The 11,415-nt window shown below is 42.7% G+C and overlaps 1 long non-coding RNA gene across 5 annotated transcripts; it reads left to right on the top strand.

The window, feature by feature from the left end:
- Positions 1–788: 788 nt before the first annotated feature.
- Positions 789–5,196, top strand: LOC109740576 (uncharacterized). 5 transcript variants are annotated; one of them, XR_012187849.1, is made up of 3 exons: positions 822–4,150; positions 4,367–4,414; positions 4,734–5,196. It is a non-coding gene; the product is annotated as an uncharacterized lncRNA (long non-coding RNA). The 5 variants fall into 5 exon arrangements; XR_012187848.1 differs by having other exon boundaries at positions 4,712–5,196; XR_006665443.2 differs by lacking the exon at positions 4,734–5,196 and having other exon boundaries at positions 822–2,932; positions 3,029–4,150; positions 4,367–4,597.
- The last annotated feature ends 6,219 nt before the right edge of the window (positions 5,197–11,415 follow it).

Raw genomic sequence — 11,415 nt, 5'->3', positions numbered from 1 at the left:
TAAATTCGGAACCTAAAACAACCCAGATGCTTAATAGTGCAGCCGCACTGTTTCGTTGAAACGAGCTGCACTGTATATATGACTGTGACACGTGACTGTGGTAGGGACCGTGTGGTACTAGTGATGGTAGTGCACAGGGCTTAAGAATTGGACGGGATTGCCTGCTCCCTCCCGGTGCTCCCGGTCCATCAATTCTTCATCCAATGGCCACGTTAGTTTCCACCCCAGGCTTTCTTTTTGCAACGAAAGAAAAGATAAATAAATCACGTATTTTCTTCTCCCATCCTAAATACTCAACGCAGTACGTACAAAAATACTGATGCCATGGGAGCACGCACAGAAGGGTGTCTCGCGCCATGGGAGCACGTACGTGACTGGGAGACATCTACATCGTTGCCGCTCCGCTTGAGCTCCATCGGGACGTGTGGTGGGACAGCCTGCGACGCCTCTGGGAGATCGAGATCGATGTAGAACAACAACGAAGGCATGACCCACGGCACCGCCGGCGCCAGCTTCTTGTGGTGTATGTCCGCTTGCGCATGAGGTCGCCGGTCGTCTCGTCGGACGCGGTCTGTCGTTGTTGATGGCCGGCAACCACGACAGAAGTGACGTCGGCGCGGCAGTGCGATGGCGCAACCGCGCAGCGGACAGAAGCTTCAAGTTGCTGAATTTCTGCTTTGTCGCGGACAGAAGCTGCTACGACGGTAGCGGGCAGCCTGCTTCGGTGATGGGACCAAGATCGAGGATGACATGTTTCACAGGTATAATCACCGCTCAAGCGACCGTATTGTACCGAAAGAGAAAAGGAACGGATTTGCTATTTTACAGTCGAGTGTTTTTCAATTCGTCGTCAATCAAATCCGTGTCCGTCCATTCTCGCGCAGAGATTCGTGTTGATTTCTTTTTGGCGTTCCATTTGTTCGGGTTGATTCGTGTTGGTTTCTCGGGTTTGGTTTTCCTGTCTCAGCCCGTTACCGCCCCCGGCCCGGCACTGTCTCCACTTTCATTTGGGGGGTTCTGTTTTGATAAGGCAAGGAGAAGGGAAGGAGCTCGAGCGGCGGAGGAGAGGAAGCGATTTCTTATGTTCATGGCGATTCCGGGCTATTCCACCGCCCGATTTCGATTTCTCCTCCCTTTTCTCTTCGATCCCCGCTGCCGCGGTTGGTTGTCCATGTCTCTCGCGTTTCCCTGTGTTGTGGCTGTGTAGTTCCGGATCTAGGTAAGTTTTGGATCCGTGGTTCATCTGTTATTGGTGTTGTCCGTGGATCCGTGGTAGGTGCATGTTGCTGCCGTGTTTGTTTCTAGTCCGCCATGCCTAGCGCTCCATTTCCCATCCTTCTGCCCGCCTGAGTTGTGTAGGAGCTTGTTGTATGTGGGGAGTTCTAATCCATCTGCTTGTTGTGGTCCTTTTCTCCCCTGCTTGTAGATGTAGAGGTAGGCGTAGGTTGTTTATTCTAATGTAGATGTAGAGGTAGGCGAAGTTATAGTTGCAGCGGTGGATTCGCCCTATCAATTTTATTTCTGCTGGCCTGGGTGTCTGTTCCTTTGTCGTTAGATGTAGTTGCAGATGGTCTAGCATGGGTTTCTGCCTGCTTCTGCAGTTTACTTGTAGTTGCTGTTAGCTGCTGATGTTTGCTGTTGTAGTCCCTGAAATTCAGTATGATTTTTTTTTGTTAGATGTAGGTGTTCATTTCACCCGGTACCTGAATCTCTCTGAATTTGTGTGTACTAGGCTGCAGTGTTGTTGTAGTGTTAGTCCAGGAATCTCTCTGAATTTCATGCTTCTTTACGGTGTATTTTTACTCCAGACTTGAAGTGTAACTTACCCCTAGAATTACAGTGTATCCCCATCCAGAATTACTGTGTAATTTAAATCATAATTACAGTGTAACTTGCCCCATAATTGCAGTGCATTTACAGTGTATCCTGATGCTTCTTTATTTGTTGTTACTCTGTAATTTGTCCTAGTAGTACTGTGTATTTCCCCCCTAATTACAGTGTAATCCTGATGCTTCTTTCTTCAGTGTAAATTTTGCTATAATTACTGTGTAACATGTCGTAGAATTACACTGTAGGTTACCCTGCAATTACAGTGCAATATACCGTGATTACCGTGTGTTTTTTGTGCTTCTTTATTTGTAATTACTGTGTAATTTGTCCTAGAATTACTGTGTAATATTTCCCCCCATTACAGTGTAATTCTCATGTGTCGTAGAATCACACTGTAGGTTAGCCTGCAATTACAGTGTAATATACCGTAATTACATTGTTTTTTTCGTGCTTCTTTATTTTGTAATTACTGTGTAATTTTCCCTAGAGTTATTGTGTAATATTTCCCCCCATTACAGTGTAATTCTCATGCTTCTTTCAGTGTAAATTGCAGTGTATATTTTTCAGTGTAATACTGCGCCAGTTTCTTTGTTATTTACATTGTAATTTTTCTCAGATGTTTTGCATGCATTCATGTGGTTTTGCACTGTAATATCCCCCATTCTTACTATATAATTTATCTTCAGTTTTTGGCAGTGTACTTCCTCTACCTTTTCATTGTAAGTTGCCCTAATTATTGTGTATTTTGACTCAGAGTTTCACTGTATTTAGGTTGGTTTTTACACTGTATTTTAAGTGATTCTTGCACTGTATTAATATGCCCCATTATTCTATAGTTCCCCTGATTGCTGCCTTTCAGTGTATTTGTTGTGAGATTTCCCTTGTAATTGAGCCCCATTACTCTATAATTTTCAACTTTCTTTAATTTCTTTTTTTCGTGTGTCATGTATTCTGTTTTGTTAGGTTTAGGTCAATGGGGAGACTACGGAAAGTCTCTCACAAGGATGTTTCGGTAGTTTCTTCTATCGTGAGTGCTGATTCTTGGAATGATCCTTTTGTGCCTAATGACTTTGCGGAAGATGGTTCTAATGCTATGTCTTTGGTAGTTATTTATGTCTTGTTCTCTACTTTCATTTTCGTTTTATTCTTTCTTTCAGTTTATTATTATTTTTTGTTTGTTGATTGAATTATTTTTCAGGATCTTTCTAGTGATGATAGAGGGTTTGATAAAGCTATTTTTCAAGAATTTCATTGCAATCCCCATGCTTCCTTTTTGTAATTGCAGTGTAATATACCCTAGAATTGCAGTGTAATTTAGCCCAGATTTTAGTGTAATCCCAATGCTTCATTTTTTTAATTACAGTGTAATTTTCCTAGAATTACAATGTAAACTCCATGCTTCATTTATGTAATTACAGTGTAATTTTCCCCATAATTACAGTTTAAACTTCATGCTTTATTTATGTAATTATAGTGTAATTATTCCCCAAATTGCAGTGTAATTTTTCCTAGAACTTCAGTGTAAATTTCATTTTTTTTTCTAAACAAAGTAGTGTAATTTTCCTGCTGAACCTCTATTACTTGATATTTGAGCTTCATTCTTGTTCAGCTTTGCTTGAATTACAGTGGATTTTAACTCTGTTTAGTGCGATTATCCTGTGTAGTTCCTTGGTTATTATCATTGTAATCCACTAGTGTGATTATTCATTTCCTTCACTGTCCATGTGTACGAGCACTGTAACAAGCTCTGCTTTTCATTGTCAATATTAATGCCTTCATCTGATAGGACTTGTGTTCTTTATGCTGATAGGTATGTCTTTGTATTCATGACTTCGTCTGAACTTGCATGTATCTCTGTAATCCACTGAGTTCATGTTAGTTACATTGCCCTGTATTGCAGCAAAGATTTTTTCATGTGTACTACAGCAAAGTTTTTTTCATGTAATTTCCCCATGGTTCATGCTACCTACATTGCCCTATACTGCAGCAAAGTTTTTTTCATGTGTACCTTACACTGGAATTCGTGTTGGTGTAGTGTTTTGACAGTGAAATATTAACAGTTTTACCTTCCAACAGTTAGAATTTTTCCCCTGATGATTCCAAAATTTTCACTAGATTGTATGACGTTTTTTTTTCTACAGGCTAGTTCATGTAGGAGGTGTATGTAGAGCAGCGGGGTGAGGAAAAACATGGAAGAGTTCAATAGAAGTGTGGTCAAAAGGAGTAGGACATTACGTGAGCTGTGGACCGTCTCTTGGATGATCTTCCTCTGTCCTCCACCAATTATTCGGATCTGTTCTTCCCCCTTGCTTCTCTCCAGGTACTTGCCCCTCTGATGTGCCTCTCTGACTTGTTTTTGTTCTTCCTTCTTCTCACTCCCTCTCTCCTATGACGTCTCTCTGATGTTTTTCTACTCTTTCTTCTCCTCATTTCCCCTATCCCATGGCGCCTCCCAGATGACTTGTGTGATGCAAGTTAAAGGAGGGTCCTGGGAGACGCCAGTATTCTGCTGATTTTTGTTCCTTTTCTTCGTCAGGTGATTTGTTGTCCAGGAAAGGAAAAAAGAGCGTGGGTAACGGTCCAGGTGGGTTTCGTGATAGTTGCCTTGTTTTGTTTTGGTTATTAGTTAGAACCGGGTCAGATTTTAGCCGCCCGACCCATTTTTTTGGAAATACAAGCATACAATTGTCCATGGTATTTGGACATAGGTGTCAGCGCTTGATTTGTCAGGAAATTTGACTATAATATAGTGCTTTTTACCTTTGTATTGGATGACTTTCTTCGTTATTTAACTTGTTTACCCCTAACCCGGGTCTGATGTTCACCCCTGACCCGTTTAGGCGTTCTTTTTTGCTTTACGTTGATTTTCCTGCTCATACAGGTGTAATGTGTTGATTGGTCAGGAAATTTGACTGTTTTTGAATTGAAAAACAGTCAAATGTCAAATAGACAGTCCCAAAAGGAAAGTGGAAAGAAGGAAATACGTATGGTGGGCAGTCGGAAATACCGAAGCTGTGTGTTTTTTTCCCAGAAAATGAATGCGGTGACGGAGAAAAAATATGAGTTGTTGGATGGATCGGGAGCACAGATGGGAACACCGGGAGGGAGCAGGCAAGCCCCGTCCATAAGAATTGGCTACATGCATGTGCCGATGTCATCTCACTTTATTTCGTCTTAATTTTTTTTAAAGCCATAACTTTTTAACCGAGAGTCAGAACAAAGATCCGTTTCCACTGTTACGTTTCTCGCGACGAGCTCTTCAAAACTAGATCACATATGGATATGTTTTGCGGATATTTTTTCAGAAGCAACTTTGGTTCTAGATGAGGCAACTTTAGTGCTAAACAGAAACAACTTCCTTGCACCATATGTACTAGTGAATTTACCTAGCAAGTACTCCCTTCGTCCCAAAATTCTTGTCTTAGATTTGTCTAAATACAAATGTATCAAGTCATGTTTTAGTATTACGCACATCTGTATCTAGACAAATTTTAAAAAAGAATTTTGGGATGGAGGGAGTATATTGTAGAGAACGTAGAAACCATGCCAGACTAATTTTCATCGTATATAGGCAACTGAGCATCATTCGTAGGCAACTTTGGCATTGCACTAAGGCAACTTTCAACACTAAATGAGGCAACTCCTATTATGAAGATGCATACAACATATATTATGCATATGTGATCCTATTATCGCCTATCCATGTTTTGTAAAAAGCAGATTTCTCCTGGTTGTCTACTATAATTACTATAATTATGAAGTTGCCTATAACATCACCAGTAGGCAACTAAGCATCACCGGTAGGCAACTTCATAGTGTTTGTACACAACTTAGAAAAACAATGATAAGCAACTTCACAATATTGTAGGCAACCAGTTTGTAAAGTTAGGCAACTGAGCAGCAATGGTAGGCAATTAATTACCAATTGCACCAACTGGGCATCAATGGTAGGTAATTTCATAGTATTTGTAGGCAACTGAGCATCAACCGCGGGCAACTGAACATCAACAATAGGCAACTGAGCATCAACCGCAGGCAACTGAACATCAACGATAGGCAACTGAGCAACCACGATAAGCAAGTAGAGATAATGTTAGCAAAATTCAAAGGTGCACATAGTGCAGGGAAATTGCTTATATGTAGCACTAAATGCACCTCATGTGTGTGATTTTCCTTTTTTTTACAAACCAACCTAATGTGTAGTTGTACTAGGCCAAAAAGAAGAAGTTGCTTCTCTATATCACTAAAGTTGACTCCATTGCATCCAAAGTTGCCCATGAAATAAAGTTTGATAAAATCTACCCACATGGGATCTAGTTTTGAAGAACTCGTCGTGGGAAATCCAATGGTGAAAACGGATCTGAATTTTGACACTCGAATCAAAAGTTATGACTTTTTTACATTTTTTCTCAAATGGAAAATAAATGCACGTTGGACAAAGGTCTTGGTTGATTCTATGGTAGCGTAGTAGGCACACGAAAGGTGGTGGGAGGGGGGACCAGGTGGCTTTCTATTCTGCTTGATCAAATGGACAAGCGCACATGCGCCCTAGCCACGTCCCTAAAACAATCCATCCGTAAACGTGACAGTGATGCGATAGTCGGCCATCCAATCGTGTTTGCATACATTTCAAAGTGAATTTGATCAAATCACATGTTTTTCATGCAAACCAGACCACATTCAATACATTTTTGACATCTTTCATTAAACAAAAGCATCGGTACTCTAACCTATTCGGCAGCGCCTACCTTCCAAGTCCTTGTTGCCTTCCCCCGCCCCATCAGTGTCATGTCAGGCTACCGTGTTCATGTCAGGCGGTCGTGAGACCTGCGAAGTGAAGGTGCGGTTGCTGGAAAGGAAGAGTAGGATATGGGATACAGACCGGCCAACATGGAACTCGAGGCCCCGCCGTCTCTCATGCCATACTCCTCATTGGAGTTCAAGACCTAACCGTCGACGATGGACGTTGACGGGCTGGCCCCATGGTCGTAGTGTCGAAGCTAAATCCGGCAAATCCCTCAGTAGGGTATCCTAATCTAGGTGCCTTCGGACGATGGTAATAAGGACATAAAGTTACCCTGGTTCAGACTCTCCAGAGGTGATAATGAAGGAAATATGCCCTAGAGGCAATAATAAAGTTGTCATTTTATATTTCCTTATTCATGATAAAGGTTTATTATTCATGCTAGAATTGTATTGATTGGAAACTTAAATACATGTGTGAATACATAAACAAATACCGTGTCTCTAGTAAGCCTCTACTAGACTAGCTCGTTGATCAAAGATGGTTAAGGTTTCCTAACCATAGACATGTGTTGTCATTCGATAATGGGATCACGTCATTAGGAGAATGATGTGATGGACAAGACTCATCCGTTAGCCTAGCATAGTGATCGTTCAGTTTATTGCTATTGCTTTCTTGATGACAAATACATATTCCTTCGACTATGAGATTATGCAAATCTTGGATACCGGAGGAATACCTTGTGTGCTATCAAACGTCACAACGTAATTGAGTGATCATAAAGATTCTCTACAGGTATCTCCGAAGGTGTTTGTTGAGTTAGCATAGATCGAGATTAGGATTTGTTACTCCGAGTATCGCAGAGGTATCTCTGGGCCCTCTCGGTAATACACATCATAAGAAGCCTTGCAAGCAAAGTGACTAACGAGTTAGTTGCAAGATGATGTATTACAGAACGAGTAAAGAGACTTGCCGGTAACGAGATTGAACTAGGTATGAAGATACCGACGATCGAATCTCGGGCAAGTAACATACCGATGGACAAAGGGAATTACGTATGTTGTCATAAGGTTCGACCGATAAAGATCTTCGTAGAATATGTAGGAGACAATATGGGCATCCAGGTTCCACTATTGGTTATTGACCGGAGAGGTGTCTCGGTCATGTCTACATAGTTCTCGAACCCATAGGGTCCGCATGCTTAACGTTCATTGACGATATAGTGTTATATGAGTTATATGATTTGGTGATCAAATGTTGTTCGGAGTCCCGGATGAGATCACGGACATGACGAGGAGCTCCGGAATGGTCCGGAGGTAAAGATTCATATATAGGACGATCGGACACTAGAAGTGTTTCGGAGTGTACCGGGTAGTCATCGGAATACCGGAAGGGGTACCGGACACCCCGGGAGGGTAATGGGCCTATTGGGCCATTAGAGGGGAACACACCAGCCCACAAGGGGCTGGCACACCCCCTATGGCAGCCGGCCAAGTGGGAGAAAGGAAAGGGGGGATTCGGCCTCCCCCTTCCTTCCCTCTCCCCCCTTTCCCTTTTGCCCTCCGGCAAATATGGAAGGGGGGGCGCGGCCAAGGGCAGGAGCCCAAGTAGGATTTGGCCCTACTTGGGCCACCCCTTGGCCTCTCCCCTCTCCCCCACCTATATATATGTGGGAGGGGGCGCCACACATAACCACGACAATTGCTTAGCTGTGTGCGGCGCCCCCCTCCACCGTTTACACCCTCGGTCATATTTTCGTAGTGCTTAGGTGAAGCCCTGCGAAGATAACTTCACCATCACCGTCATCATGCCGTCGTGATGTCGGAACTCATCCACTACTTTGTCGTCTTGCTGGATCAAGAAGGCGAGGACGTCACCGAGCTGAACGCGGAGGTGTCGTACGTTTGGTACTCGATCGGTTGGAGCACGAAGAAGTTTGACTACATCAACCGCGTTAACAATTGCTTCCGCTTACGGTCTACGAGGGTACGTAGACACACTCTCCCCTCTAGTTTCTATGCATCTCCTTGATAGATCTTGCGTGTGCGTAGATTTTTTTGTTTTCCATGCAACGTTTTCCAACAGATAAAACCCTACGTCCTGCTTATGCTTTATTGCATTAGAGTGTATGAAAAGTACAAAGTATCGAGAGATTGTAATGTGTATCTACGAGCCTTGCCCCTCGGCTTATGTAGCATACCAGGTGGCTCCTAGGTGATGTCTACTGAGGGAGTCCTGGATTACGGGGTCCTCGGGCGTCCGGGTTATGTGATGTGGGCCGGACTGATGGGCCGTGAAGATACAAGACGGAAGACTTTCCCCCGTGTCCGGATGGGACTCTCCTTAGCATGAAAGGCAACTTGGCATGCGGATATGAAGATTCCTTTCTCTGTAAACCGACTTTGTACAACCCTAGCCCCCTCTGGTGTCTATATAAACCGGAGGGTTTAGTCCGTAGAGGCAATCATAATCATACAGGCTAGACATCTAGGGTTTAGCCATTATGATCTCTAGGTAGATCAACTCTTGTAACCCCTATACTCATCAAAGTCAATCAAGCAGGAAGTAGGGTATTACCTCCATTAAGAGGGCCCGAACCTGGATAAACATTGTGTCCCCTGCCTCCTGTTACCATCCTTAGACGCACAGTTCGGGACCCCCTACCCGAGATCTGCCGGTTTTAACACCGACATTGGTGCTTTCATTGAGAGTTCCACTGTGCCATCATCGAAAGGCTCGATGGCTCCGTCGATCATCTACAACAATGCTTTTTTTGACTATAAACAGTAGGGAAAAACACCCCACTGCAATTTTTATAAATAACTAGGCAAGGTCCAGCAGTACAAAGCAACAAAAAGATAGCAAGGGCTTGAGAGGAGCCCCTTAAGAAGAACAGAAAAAAGAAAAGAAGAAGAACAAAAAAAGAGAAGAAGCTAAAGAAGCTAGAAATAACCAAAAAAAGGCCAAGAGAAGGCTAGAGCTAAAGCTAAAGCTAAAGACCTAGGCAGGAAGGAGCTGCCAAGAGAGAGAAATGAAGCTATCCTTGAAGAGCCAGCCATGAGTTAAATTGGTTGGCATGCTTTGGTCTCATTCTGTGCTTGAGTAACTTCAGCTCCATCAAGAAGATGTTCTTCCATCCTTGAAAAGTGGGGTGGATATGTTCAAAGATCTTGTTGTTTCTGGAAATCCAGATAGCCCAGGAGGTAAGTATTATTATGTCCATGAAAAAAGGTAGTCTTAGCTTTTCTTTAATGTCTTGGAATGCCTCAAGAACTGATAAATTTGGGGTTCTGGTGGGACAGATGTGATCCCAACATCTCTTAGCAAAAGTGCATCCCCAGAACAAATGGTACAGTGTTTCTTCCTGTTGGCACCCCCTGAGAGCACAGTTATAGTCTTCTAAAACAAATGTTTTCCTTCTCAAAAGATTTCTTGTATTGAGTCTGTCATGTAAAAGCATCCAGAAGAACATTTTGTGCTTGGGTTGGCATGATGAATTCCAGATCCAGTTGAAGTGTGGTGGAGTTTGTTTGTAACCAATCATAACATTGTAAGCCCTGGCAGAGGAAAATTGTTCAGTACCCCAGATGTAGCTCCATGTGTCTGTGTGGTTCTGGTACTGTGATTGCCTCAAGGAGTAACACATCTCTTCAAGATGCAAGAATTGCTCATGGGCCTCCATTGATAATGGAAGGTGAAAAAGATCTTCAAAGTACTCTGTGGCCAGAACCTGCTGCACTGTAAGTTTGGCATTAATCACAAAAGAGAACAGAGGGGGGAATTGATGCTGCAGTATTTGCTCAGACCATAAGTCAAACCAGAAAAAAGCACTTCTGCCATCTCCCAAGTTGCACCTTGCTAAGCCTTTAAATTGTTGAACTAATTGCAAGTTTTCCTTCCACCAGAAAGAACCTACTAACTCATCTCCTGGCAACTTGTCCTCGTTGTAGTGTGCTTCCCAAATCAAGTTCACCCATGGAATGTCATGTCTGTTGTAAAACTTGTGTAAGTTCTTCATAAGCAGTGCCTTGTTCTGTGTGAAGATATCCATGACTCCTAGCTCTCCCTGGCAGTTTGGTCTACAAACTGTGGTCCATTTTACTAAAGCTGGTCTATGATCTTCCATATCTGTTCCTCTCCACAATCAGTGCCTGAAGTATTTCAAGATTTGTTGCTTAATAGTGACTGGTACATCCAAGCAGCTCATATAGAAAATTGTGAGAGATGCCAGGACTGATTTAACCATTAACAGTCTGCCTGCATAGGTCATGAATGTGGCAATGCCAGCTAATATTTTTGCAATCCTGTTAACAAGTGGTAAACACTGCTCCACTGTTGGTTTGTGAAGACCTAAAGGAAGCCCAAGGTATGTGAATGGAAAGTGTCCCATCTGACAATGAAGGGTTCCAGCATAAATTTGAGCCCTCTCTCCCTGAATATTAATGGGTACCATGATAGACTTCTGGTAGTTTACCTTTAAACCAATGGCAGATGCAAAAGTGTTCAGAAGGGCTTTAAGACAAATGAGCTGTCTAGAATCAGCTTGCATTATTAACAAGGTGTCATCTGCATACTGGACAATTGGAAAGTCAGAGCTTGAATTTATTTGCAGAGGTGGATGAAGAAGGCCCATTCCCATTGCTTTATTGATTACTGATTGAAGCAGGTCAGCAGCTATAACAAACAACAGTGGTGATAGAGGATCTCCTTGTGGAACTCCCCTTCTACAGTAAATCTTCTACCAGGTACTCCATTCAACATTACAGCAGTTGAAGCAGAGTTAAAGATCATTTCTATCCATGAGATCCACTTATTGCCAAAACCTTTTGCTCTGAGAATAT

Source organism: Aegilops tauschii, chromosome 6, assembly GCF_002575655.3.
Source record: "Aegilops tauschii subsp. strangulata cultivar AL8/78 chromosome 6, Aet v6.0, whole genome shotgun sequence".
Lineage (NCBI taxonomy): Eukaryota > Viridiplantae > Streptophyta > Magnoliopsida > Poales > Poaceae > Aegilops > Aegilops tauschii.
This window is presented reverse-complemented; position numbering and strand designations above follow the sequence as displayed.